The sequence below is a fragment of the Lutjanus erythropterus genome, chromosome 19 (assembly GCF_056507025.1).
Source record: "Lutjanus erythropterus isolate fLutEry1 chromosome 19, fLutEry1.hap2, whole genome shotgun sequence".
Classification (NCBI taxonomy): domain Eukaryota; kingdom Metazoa; phylum Chordata; class Actinopteri; order Lutjaniformes; family Lutjanidae; genus Lutjanus; species Lutjanus erythropterus.
Window position 1 is genome coordinate 35,068,162 of NC_139335.1, and position 13,446 is coordinate 35,081,607.

The 13,446-nt window shown below is 42.0% G+C and overlaps 1 long non-coding RNA gene across 4 annotated transcripts; it reads left to right on the forward strand.

The window, feature by feature from the left end:
* Positions 1-2,044: 2,044 nt before the first annotated feature.
* LOC146310354 (uncharacterized) lies at positions 2,045-12,799 on the forward strand. Of its 4 annotated transcripts, none has more exons than XR_014772468.1 (5): positions 2,045-2,185; positions 3,421-3,586; positions 3,840-3,923; positions 4,070-4,154; positions 12,608-12,799. It is a non-coding gene; the product is annotated as an uncharacterized LOC146310354 (long non-coding RNA). The 4 variants fall into 4 exon arrangements; XR_014772466.1 differs by lacking the exon at positions 12,608-12,799 and adding an exon at positions 4,283-4,395; XR_014772469.1 differs by lacking the exon at positions 3,840-3,923.
* Positions 12,800-13,446: the final 647 nt, after the last annotated feature.

The window sequence follows — 13,446 nt, forward strand, 5'->3', positions numbered from 1 at the left end:
ATACTTATGGACACAGTAAATTTTGACCACGTACATCATTGGTTAATGTCATCTCTCTCTTCCACTGATCTATAAACATGAAATAATTAACATACATAACTTACAGCATCTTGATTTTTTTTTTTTATTATTTTCATTTGCAGAGGTAAACATGTAAATGAGTGTTGATCTGTGTTTGTGCACTTGTTCTTAACAGGAAACAAACATGTTCCAGAGATGGAGAGACAAAACTCACAGGAACACACCACTACTATCTGCTCTATAAATCGACCTGTGCCAGGTAAATAAGAACAGCCTTCTCCCATGCATGATATGTGTCTCTTTTTTATTGTGTATTAGTGGTATATAAGCATGTAATGTACACTGTCTGTATTGTGCTTTTTTATATCCGAGGGACAGGAACAGGTAGTGCAGCTATATGTCTTGACTCTGAAAACTGCTGATTTCCAGACATGGCGCTAAAGTTTCCTCTCCTCTCCTCTCCTCTCCTCTCCTCTCCTCTCCTCTCCTCTCCTCTCCTCATCGACACCAACCAGATGCACTTATAAAATTAAACAACCGTATAAGGAGGCCTATACGTAAAACGGGAGAGTCTGTGTTTCTCTGTGAGAAACTTTGAGATCTTCTCACAGCAGAGTGAACAGGTCTTTTTGTGAAACACTGCAGAGTGTAACATCATGCTGTTTACAGACAGTCTGCTGTCATTAGTTTGACAGAGAGACAGAGAGGGTCATGTCTAGAAGGGAACCCTAGACCTACGAAAGATCGTGCAAGTTTGATTATTTTAGTAGAAATAACGAACACAAATCTTGCGAGAATTGTGCAAATAAAGAGTTAGAGCTTCTAGACACGACCGAAAAAGGTGCGCAGCTCCAAAAATAGAAAATCATATCGTGGTGTTGATGTTTTTAATGTGGCGGGCTGCCATAAATAAAACACTATTCACTGAAACACTGATCACTGACCTGCTGTGATGGAAAAAAATACTCAGATTCTTTACTTAGGTATTTTTACATTGTGGTATTAGTGTGAATACAATTTAAAAATTTTGCATGTTACTGTTTCCTGTATCATCCTGTATTGTATCATAACAGTCATTGTTTTTTAAATTCTTAAGCAACAGACAGTCAAATGTACATAATTCAAACATTATTATATCATAAAGGTAGCTATTGAGTGTTCATTATTGCACTAAATTAATGTTATACTGCTTTATAAAAACATTAGTGTGTGTGTTTCTGTTGTTTCAGAATGGCTCGACCAAATAAGCAGTTTGTAGCAGAAGCAGAATTCAAACATTGTGATATTATAAAGGCAGCTATTGAGTGTGGGGTCAGCTTTCTAACAAACATTCAAATATTCTACATAATTCAAATATTATATTTACATGGCAGGTATTCAGTGTTGCGTCAGGTTTTTAAGTAATATTCAAATATTCTACATAATTCAAAAATTATATTTTCGAGGCAGCTATCAGTGTGGCATCAGCTTTTTAACAAAAATCCAAATATTCTACCTAATTCAAATATTACCTTAAAAAGGCAGCTATTCAGTGTGGTATCAGTCATTCTACAAACATTCAAAAATTCCACGTAATTCAAACTTTATTATATTTTAAAGGTAGCTATTCAGTGTGGTGTCAGCCTTTCTAACTAATATTCAAATATTATACATAATTCAAACCTTCTTATATCATTCACGCAGCTGTTCAGTGTGGCGTCAGGCATATTGTTGCAGCAAGCCAATGCAGCATTGCAGCTTGGCTTCAGCTTGTTGCATTCACAGCGGTAATTTCTTTAGAAATTGCTTTTCTAGTATCTCTAGTATCCTATTTAACTCGACCCTAAATTCCTTCAGGGGTCCATCCTCTTTTGTAAGAATGAGCAGTTTTTGAAGCAATGTGACCTTCTGACCGTTCCTGAGAGTTGGTAGTTAAGGTTTGTTTCATTACTTGAGGTGTATTTCACCGTCAATATTGTTATTATTTTTATTATTGTTAATAGTGATTTTGAAGACAGTTTTGCTCTAATTTTTGGTTCTGAATGCCTTCCTTTCGATATTATTTGGGTTTATTACATTGACACCAGGCCTTTTCTCTGTATTTCAGAATGGTCTGGTGTAAGTGAAGACCTGAGCCGGTGCAAGCTGCGTCCCCCAGCAAGGTGAAAGGACTGCCACAAAGGAGGTGAAACAGCACAATAGCCGAAGTTATAAAGACATTTTTTCTTTATTCTGTGAGCCATATGGCTCCAAAATTCAACTTCTCTGGACTATTTTCATCTTTTGTGACTCTCTTTTAGAAAATAATTGTGATATTTTATTTTACTATTGCTTTAGAGGCTTTGCAGAGGCTGTAAACTGACTCTCCATGTGCTGCTGAATTGTTTGACCGTTCACTTGATAGGCCGTGCAGAGACTCTTTTTGTCCAGCAGATGGAGCCAAGCTATCAGTAACCAGTTATTTGACTTTTGCTCTTTCTCATCAAACAGCTACCCTGACACAGTAGGACGTGGTTTTTTTTTTTTGTTTTTTTTTCCCTTCTTTTATAAATTTTATTTAATACTGAAGGTTTTTTTCAATTAGGACTTAGTCTCCATTATTTATTTATTTATTTATTTTACATTTATTCTATTTTTTTTAATAATAATTTCTTTTCTTTGCATTTATATTTTAGGGATTTATTTGTTTTTTTAAGAGGATACAGTTTTTTTCTTCCATAACCCCCCATAAAGGTTTTATTGTGTGTGTGATTTTGGATCGTTATCCTGACCTCTTCTCAATTTGATATCTTCTAGATATTATCACCTCACCTGAGATATAGGTGTGCTGAATAATTATTGGTGCATACAGCACTGGATAAGAAGAGGTCAGGTGACGATCCATGGCTGCTCAACCATTTACTTTTTATTTTTAACGGAGCCTCAGGAAAGGGCCATCCAATTAGAGATTTAATCTCACCGCAGGTCACAAATGTCGTGTATGCCAGTGTTCCCCAACCCTGGTTCTCAGGGCCCACTGTTTAGGTCGGGAGGCTTAAACTGCATTTTCTCACAAAACATGTTGATATACTATTTGTTGGTAAACAAAAAAGCCAAGTGCCTTTAAAACAATTTTAATAGCTTTTAAAGGGATCATTCAGTTTATTTGAAGTGGGGTTATGTGAGGACCTTATCTATAGTCAGTGTATTAAGTACAGTGAATTTGAGACAGCACACCCCCAATTGGGACAAGCAGAGAGGAGCACCATTAGGGAAGATAGCAGTGTACTACTGTGGACAAGGTCAGTAACAAAACATATTTTAGCCACCTGAACAAGGTCCACCTAGAAAATAAATAGTTTCCATTGTAAATGACCCACTCGTAATCCAGAGTTTTACTTATGTCAAGATTAACTAACTGAGATTTTTCACTAAACCTAGAATACACCCCTGGTCTTAGCACAGTGCATGAGGAGATGGAATCCAGCAACCCGCCACTGCTGTCCTCACCGCTAACCTAAAGCATCCATGTACCTGGGAGTGGGAGTCGGCACACCAAGAGGCCACTGCTTCACCATTTTTTGACCTGGAGCACGACCTGGACCTGGTGGGTAACTATGTTTGTTTTCTTTGATTCTTTGAATGCTGCCAATAACTTATAGTTATACTTATGGACACAGTAAATTTTGACCACGTACATCATTGGTTAATGTCATCTCTCTCTTCCACTGATCTATAAACATGAAATAATTAACATACATAACTTACAGCATCTTGATTTTTTTTTTTTATTATTTTCATTTGCAGAGGTAAACATGTAAATGAGTGTTGATCTGTGTTTGTGCACTTGTTCTTAACAGGAAACAAACATGTTCCAGAGATGGAGAGACAAAACTCACAGGATCACACCACTACTATCTGCTCTATAAATCGACCTGTGCCAGGTAAATAAGAACAGCCTCCTCCCATGCATGATATGTGTCTCTTTTTTATTGTGTATTAGTGGTATATAAGCATGTAATGTACACTGTCTGTATTGTGATTTTTTATATGCATCAATGGTGTAACATTTTTCTCTTCCTCTCACAAGGCTCTGACAAGATGTGAAGTTGGACACATGTCAATGAAGCAACAAGCAACATCAGCAGTCATCTTGAGCTGGAGTCAAACATGCTGTAAGTCAACTTTACAGTTCATAGGTTGTGCATACCATTAGTGTGAGCAATAGTTATAATGTGAAAACATTTAAAGGTTCAGTCACTGCTCCTTCTGTTTTGCTCTGACACTCATGAACAACAAACAGAAATCAAGGAGGGCTCCAGCAACATTTGACCGTGCTTTGCACAGCTAAGCCACACTGAGAGGCTACGACGAATACACCTGACAACTGCCTGACCTGTACCTCGTATGCGACTGTTTTTCTTTCAGTCATAAACACTGTAGTGTTACAGCATGACTCTGCAAACTGTTGATTTCCAGACAACAAATAACTGTGGGTTGTTTGTGTTGGCCGTCTACATCATCAGTCTTATAGTGTCCTCTCCTCTCGTCACATAACCAGAGCCACATGGACCGAGGGACAGGAACAGATAGTGTCTTGACCAAATGTGAAGTAGGACACATGTCAACGAAGCAGTGCGGTACTGACAGCAACACTTGAGTGTTCTTTGCACAGCTAAGCCACACTGAGAGGCTACGACAAATATACCTGACCTGTACCTGGTATGTGACTGTGTTTTTCTGTCAGTCATGAACACTATAGTGTTACACCATGACTCTGAAAACTGCTGATTTCCAGACATGGCGCTAAAGTCTCCTCTCCTCTCCTCTCCTCTCCTCTCCTCTCCTCTCCTCTCCTCTCCTCTCCTCTCCTCTCCTCTTTCCGTTTCCGGTGAGTGTGAGTTGTGGTGGCGGACGTGCGAGTGGCGCGGAGTTTGAAGAGTTGTCTGTCCTTGTTTTTACGGGTTTCACTCTGACTTCTTCATCTGTCTTATGTACATGATCAGGTAAGCTTTTTTTCAATATTGTTTTGAGTATTGGCTGAGTGATCAGTGGTTTTGTCCGGTGTTTTTTCGGGAGGAATGGCGTCCTCCGAGACGCCACCTCCGTCTATCCGGCAGGGAGTGCGGATAGTGCCGCCGGATAGTTTTGTTACCGTGGAGGAGGTTCTGCTGGCTGCCGGTGAGCAGGTAGGACATGACAATCTTTGTTTTGCATCGCGGATGAACAAAGCTGTGGTCGTGTTTTTGAAAGATGAGCCTCATGTGTATCAGCTGATAGAGAGCGGCGTGTTTATTAGGGACGCTTTTGTGCAGGTATCCCCGCTGTCAGTTCCCTCCACGCGGATCACCGTGTCCGGTGTTCCGCCGTTTATACCTAACGAGTCGTTAGAGAGCGAGCTCCGTAGGTTCGGCAAGTTTGCCAGTGGATTTAAGACGGTGAGTTTGGGATGTAAGGATCCAAAGCTGAAGCATGTGCAGTCTCTGAGACGGCAGGTGTTCATGTTTTTGGATTCACCTTCTCAAACACTGGAGGTGTCCTTCAGAGTGAAGCACGGTGATGGCGCTTATATGGTGTATGCTAGTTCAGGACAGTTGAAATGTTTTGAGTGTGGTGATGTGGGGCACAAACGTGTTGCGTGTCCGCATAAGAGGCAGGTGGAGGCAGGTGTTCCACCTGCCGCCCGCGCCGCTGACTCGGAGGCGGCTGATGCCGCGGAGCCGGGTGCCGCGGTGGCCACTGACGCCGCGCGCGGTGCTGTGGCAGCTTCTGGTGTCTTGCCCTGTGCTGCGGTGGCGGATGACGCTGCGCTGACCGCCGCGCCCGACACCGCGCCAAATGCCGCTGCGGTCCTTGAGCCCGAGGCTGAGTCTGTGGCCGCCAGTGCGGCGGTGGAGCGCGGTGCTGTGAATACAACAGCTAGTAGATCTCATGACAGGGAGGAATATGTCCAGCCTGAGCAGCAGACTCCTGTGGTAGCAGAGAACCTGGGCAGCTCTCAGTCTGCAGGCACTAAGATTCTGTCTCAGCCTGCGGAGGAAGCAGCTTCTACAAGCTCTGCAGGCATAGAAAACGTCATTACCAGTGAAGTGCTCAATAGCCAAGTATCATATGAGGGAGATGATATGGACTATGGCTCAGAGTCAGATACTGTATCTGTGTGTGAAAGCAACAGGAATGCAGATGACCTCTATTCTTTAGATGACATAAACAACTTCCTTGATGTAACTTTTAAAAAGTCTGTTAAAGTCAGTGATTACTTTAGTGATACCGATAAGTTCATCAAATCTGTGGACATACTGAAAAGACTGGTTGGTTTTGATCTTTTGGATGAAAAAAAACGTTTTCGCCTGAAGAAACACATTACAACTTTGAGAAAAGCAAAAAACAGTAGACCTGCTCGAAAAACGAAAAAAGTAACATGATCATGTATCACTCGGTGTTTTCCTCTCTTTACTGTTCTCTGCTTGTTTCTTCTTGCCTGTTTCTCCTCTCTCACCTTTCTATGCAGAACCTTAAAATAGGGTCTTTAAACATTAATGGTGGGAGGGACAGACAGAAAAGGGCTTTAATTTCTGAAGTCTCTACTCAGAAAAAAATAGATGTGCTTTTTTTGCAAGAGACACATACAAATCCAGCAGATGAGGTAGACTGGGGTTTATGGTGGGAGGGCTCATATTCTCTTAGCCATGGCACCAACTTCAGTGCAGGGGTAGCTGTTCTGTTTAGATCAACTGCAAATGCAACAGTTTTATCTTCCACTGAAGTGGTGAAGGGTCGACTGTTGATAGTTAGGGCTGAAATAGAGAGTTCTTTGTTTTGTTTTGTTAATGTGTATGCCCCAAATCAAGGGCCAGAAAGAGTAGGGTTTTTTACCCTGCTAAAAAATGAGCTGATTAATTATCACCAGGATCAGTTGATTATTGGTGGGGATTTTAACTGCACTCTAGATTTTACAATGGACAGGACAGGTGAGGAGCCCCACCCACAGTCATCTCAGAGTCTTAATACCGTTATCACACACTTGGATCTGTTAGACACATGGAGGGTTAAACATCCACAATCCAGGCAATATACATGGGTGAGGGTTAGTAACAACAGGGTGAGTGCAGCCAGATTAGATAGGCTCTATATCTCCCAGAATCTCAGCTCTAGACTAATTCATAGCAACATAAATCCAGTTGGTTTCACTGACCATCATTTTGTCAGCATAGATTTGGTCAGTTCACCAGGTGACAGGGTTAAGTCCCACTGGTTTTTTAATAACAAGCTTCTGCAAGACAGTACTTTTTGTCAGAGTTTTGAGCTTTTCTGGCAGCAATGGAAAAGGAGAAAAGGTGATTTTAGTTCCTTGAAGCAGTGGTGGGAGGTTGGTAAGGCACAAATTCGTGTTTTTTGTCAGCAGTACACCTCCCATTCCACTGCTAAAATCAAGGCAGCAGTTCACGAACTTGAAGCCAGTATTAAAAACATTGAGGAAGGGTTACATAGGGACTCTGATCCTACCATGGGTCATGTACTGCAGGAGAAGAGGCTCGAGTTGAGCTCCTTCCTGCAGGAAAGAGTCAAGGGGGCCCTCGTCAGGTCTCGTTTCCTCCAGTTACAGGACATGGATGCCCCAACTTCTTTTTTTTTCAATCTGGAGAAATCGGTGGCACAGAGGAAGCAGATGACCTGCCTTAAGCTGCCAGGAGGCAGAGTGACCACGAGTCCTAGTGAGATGAGGAGCTGTTCCATGGATTTCTACGCTGAACTCTTCAGGGCGGAGCAATGCAGCATGGAATGTCGTGAGGAGCTCCTGGAGGGGCTTCCTCAGCTCACCCTGGAAGAGAAAGCTGATCTGGACTGCGAGCTGACTCTGGAGGAGTTGACAGTTGCTGTCAACCAGCTAGCGTCAGGACGGGCACCTGGGATCGATGGTCTCTCTGCTGACTTTTTTAAACGATTCTGGAATATTCTTGGTCCTGATTTGCATTCTGTTTTGCTGGAATGTTTTAGAGCAGGATCTCTCCCTGTCTCTTGTCGACGAGCAGTACTTTCTCTACTGCCCAAAAAAGGGGATTTGGCCTTACTTAAGAACTGGAGGCCAGTTGCCCTCCTATGTACAGACTATAAGGTGCTTTCTAGAGCCTTATCAAATAGACTTAAGAACATCCTGGACATAATCATTCATACAGATCAAACATATTGTGTGCCTGACAGGACTATTATGGACAACATTTTCCTAATTCGAGATGTCATTGATGTGTGTAGATCTTATAATAATGTAAATTTTGGTATTGTGTGTTTGGACCAGGAGAAGGCTTTTGACAGGGTGGATCACTCTTATTTGTTTTCTACACTCAGGGCTTTTGGTATTGGTGATGGGTTTCTAGCTTGGATTGGTTTACTGTACAGTGGTGCTCAGTGTTTAGTAAAGACAGGGGCAGGGCTGAGCCGGCCAATCCCTGTGCAGCGAGGGATACGACAAGGCTGTCCTATCTCCGGTCAGCTTTACAGTTTAGCCATTGAGCCCTTGCTGTGCAGGTTGAGGGGTCGGCTCAGTGGTCTCTCACTGCCTGGGTCCTTGGATCTTGCTCATCCTCCTAGTGTTTCGGCTTATGCAGATGATGTCAGCATTTTTGTTACGAGCCAGGAGGATGTTCAATGTTTGCAGGACACCCTGTCCCTGTATGAAAAGGCCTCATCTGCACGGGTGAACTGGGCGAAAAGTGAAGCTTTGTTGGTGGGACAGTGGAGGGATCAGGCAGTGCCCAGTCTGCCTGGAGGTCTTGAGTGGGGGAAAGAGGGGCTGAAAGTGTTGGGGGTGTTCTTGGGCACAGAAGGCTTTCAGGCAAAGAACTGGGAGGGTGTCAAGGAGAAAGTGTGCGCGCGGTTGTCTAAATGGAAATGGTTGCTACCCCAGTTGTCATATAGGGGAAGAGTTCTGGTTGCCAATAACTTGGTTGCCTCGGCCCTTTGGCACAGGTTCAATGTTTTGATACCACCAAGAAGCCTGATAGAGGATATTCAGAGAGCCATTGTGGACTTTTTCTGGTCTGGTAAACACTGGGTCTGAGCAGCAGTCCTCTATCTGCCTGTAGCTGAAGGGGGGCAGGGGCTGATTGATATTCAGTCTAAAATTGCCTCCTTTAGACTCCAGACTGCACAAAGACTCCTGTATACCTCTGGCCCAGGCTGGCTTGATACAGCTAGGCTACTGCTGAGGAGAGCTGGGCGCTTGGGCTACGACAAACAGCTTTTCCTGTTACAACCTGAAGATGTGGTTCTTGCTGGACTGACACCATTTTACAGCTCTGTGTTGCAAGCATGGCAGATTTTCAGGTTTGCTCGTACCACAGATGAGACTCCAGGTATGTGGTTGTTTGAGGAGCCTTTATTTTTTAACAACTTTTTAAGGACGCAGACATTGCAGTCTGCCAGCCTGCGAGCCAGCCTCAGAGAAGCTGGCTGCACCAAACTGGGCCATCTAATGAAGATGACAGCAACATCAGTGGACACTCTGAGAACGAGGAGCAACATCACCTCTATCAGGCTTATCAATAGAGTGGTGGAGGAAGTCCGTGCTGCCCTGCCACAAAAACTGAGAGTGTTTGCAGGGAGCTGCACTTTATGTGACCAGTGGACTGAGAACAGTGAATACAGTTTTCCCTCTCTGCTCATCACCCCAGTAGTGGGGGAGTGGCAGGAGGGAGGAGACCAGCTGCTGTCGTTCACAACTCCTCACCTGAACAAGCTAAAGGATGCAGGGAAAAAAGCTATTTACCACGTCTGCGTCAAGGTTCTGAACCTGCAATCTTTGGCAGGGTTGAAGGAGTCGAGGTGGACTGAGTTTTTTGGCACAGACGTTTCCCCGAAAGGCAGCTGGCGGTCCCTGTACAAGCTGCCCGTTGAAAAGCGGACAGCAGACCTCCAGTGGAGGGTTGTACATGGTGCAATAGCTACAAACAGACACAGAGCGCACATGGATCCGGGGGTAGGGGAGGAGTGTCTTTTCTGTGGTCAGACTGAAACTTTGACACATTTGTTTGTACAGTGTCCTCGGCTGTCAGCTCTTTTTGAACTATTAAGAAGGCTGTTCCAGGGGTTTGGTGAAGTTTTTTCTTTTGGTTTATTCATCTTTGGTCCAAAATACCGTGCCAAGAAGAAGAGTGTTCATTCCATGATAAATTTTCTCTCTGGTTCTGCTAAGTTGGCCATCTGGCTGACACGTAGGAACCGCGCTCAAAATGTCGGCAGTGTGGAGCCGGTGCCGGTTCTGGAGGGCCTGTTAAAGGCCAGACTGAGAGTGGAACATGCCTATTATAGGATGACAGACAATATGTTTGCTTTTTGTCAAACATGGACTGTTGGGAGGGTTCTGTGCTCTGTGAGGGAGGATGAGGAGTTGATTATAAATTTCTGATTGAAGATTTTTGTTTTTTCTGGTTTAATGGTGGTTGTTATTGTTGTACATTAGGCATTGCTTTGGTTCAATAAAGGGATTTTGAAAACCTAAAACCTCTCCTCTCCTCTCCTCTCCTCTCCTCTCCTCTCCTCTCCTCTCCTCTCCTCTCAGGGACAGGAAAAGGCAGTGCAGCTATGTGCTTTTTACTCAACATTCATTGCTAATCTTCAGATGGACCCAGACCATCTGTAAGTATCCTATATAGCAGGGGTCCCTAACAGGCGGACCGAAGTCCGAGTCCTGACCCACACGCCGTCCTATATGGACATGGACCTATAACCAATAAATTCTTAATAGATTTTAAATTTTGACGGGACGCTTCTATTTTAACTGGCGCAACTCTTCTAGTCTTTCCGACGCTGGTTTAGCTGATCAGGAAACGCACAGACCAATTGCAGAGAAGCCGCGTGTGGAGGAGACTGTTGTTAATGACAAAGTTTATTACAACAGTCAAAACTAACGTGATGGTTAATGACATCGACACCAACCAGATGCACTTATAATATTAAACAACCGTATAAGGAGGCCTATACATAAAACGGGAGAGTCTGTGTTTCTCTGTGAGAAACTTTGAGATCTTCTCACAGCAGAGTGAACAGGTAAGGGAGGGAGGAGGGCACATTGATCACTAATCAATCACTGATATCGTCGTCATCTTGGACTGATTAAAAAATAAAAATGACAAAATTGGTGACAAACCAAACCTGGGTGTCCACACAAATAAAGTCTTTGTGTGAAACACTGCAGAGTGTAACATTATGCTGTTTACAGACAGTCTGCTGTCATTAGTTTGACAGAGAGACAGAGAGGGTCGTGTCTAGAAGGGAACCCTAGACCTGCGAAAGATCGTGCAAGTTTGATTATTTTAGTAGAAATAACGAACACAAATCTTGCGAGAATTGTGCAAATAAAGAGCTTCTAGACACGACCGAAAAAGGTGCGCAGCTCCAAAAATAGAAAATCATTTCGTGGTGTTGTTTTTAATGTGGCGGGCTGCCATAAATAAAACACTATTCACTGAAACACTGATCACTGACCTGCTGTGATGGAAAAAAATACTCAGATTCTTTACTTAGGTATTTTTACATTGTGGTATTAGTGTGAATACAATTTAAAAATTTTGCATGTTATTGTTTCCTGTATCATCCTGTATTGTATCATAACAGTCATTGTTTTTTAAATTCTTAAGCAACAGACAATCAAATGTTGTACATAATTCAAACATTATTATATCATAAAGGTAGCTATTGAGTGTTCATTATTGCACTAAATTAATGTTATACTGCTTTATAAAAACATTAGTGTGTGTGTTTCTGTTGTTTCAGAATGGCTCGACCAAATAAGCAGTTTGTAGCAGAAGCAGAATTCAAACATTGTGATATTATAAAGGCAGCTATTGAGTGTGGGGTCAGCTTTCTAACAAACATTCAAATATTCTACATAATTCAAATATTATATTTACATGGCAGGTATTCAGTGTTGCGTCAGGTTTTTAAGTAATATTCAAATATTCTACATAATTCAAAAATTATATTTTCGAGGCAGCTATCAGTGTGGCATCAGCTTTTTAACAAAAATCCAAATATTCTACCTAATTCAAATATTACCTTAAAAAGGCAGCTATTCAGTGTGGTATCAGTCATTCTACAAACATTCAAAAATTCCATGTAATTCAAACTTTATTATATTTTAAAGGTAGCTATTCAGTGTGGTGTCAGCCTTTCTAACTAATATTCAAATATTATACATAATTCAAACCTTCTTATATCATTTACGCAGCTGTTCAGTGTGGCGTCAGGCATATTGTTGCAGCAAGCCAATGCAGCATTGCAGCTTGGCTTCAGCTTGTTGCATTCACAGCGGTAATTTCTTTAGAAATTGCTTTTCTAGTAGTAGTAGTATCCTATTTAACTCGACCCTAAATTCCTTCAGGGGTCCATCCTCTTTTGTAAGAATGAGCAGTTTTTGAAGCAATGTGACCTTCTGACCGTTCCTGAGAGTTGGTAGTTAAGGTTTGTTTCATTACTTGAGGTGTATTTCACCGTCAATATTGTTATTATTTTTATTATTGTTAATAGTGATTTTGAGGACAGTTTTGCTCTAATTTTTGGTCTGAATGCCTTCCTTTTGATATTATTTGGGTTTATTACATTGACACCAGGCCTTTTCTCTGTATTTCAGAATGGTCTGGTGTAAGTGAAGACCTGAGCCGGTGCAAGCTGCGTCCCCCAGCAAGGTGAAAGGACTGCCACAAAGGAGGTGAAACAGCACAATAGCCGAAGTTATAAAGACATTTTTTCTTTATTCTGTGAGCCATATGGCTCCAAAATTCAACTTCTCTGGACTATTTTCATCTTTTGTGACTCTCTTTTAGAAAATAATTATGATATTTTATTTTACTATTGCTTTAGAGGCTTTGTAGAGGCTGTAAACTGACTCTCCACGTGCTGCTGAATTGTTTGACCGTTCACTTGATAGGCCGTGCAGTGACTCTTTTTGTCCAGCAGATGGAGCCAAGCTAGGGCTGGGCGGTATGACCCAAAATTCATATCACGGTATAAATTGAATCCCTTCACGGTAATGGTATATATCTCGGTATAAATGTTGCGGTGTAAAACTTATGGAAGTGTTTCTGAATGGGTTTTGTAAAACAACAACAACAGCAAAGATATAATGTAATTTTTGAGCATTTATTGTGCAGAAGAACAACAGAAGTAAGGATAGTGCCTCAGAAATACAAAAATTCTTACAAAAAAAGTGGATATTGTAAACAGTACTTCAAGTAAGAGAGGTTTTCTATAAGACAAATGGCAAAAACAGTGAAAAGGTTCTGTAATCCTGTAAAAATCTGTAAAAAAAATACCAAAGTAAAGAATGTGAGTATTTTTGTCATCACAGCAGGTCAGTGATCAGTGTTTCAGTGACTCTCTGTGGTTCAGTGAATAGTGTTTTATTTATGGCGGCCCGCCACATTAAAAACATCGACACCACAACATGATTTTCTATTTTTGGAGCTGCGC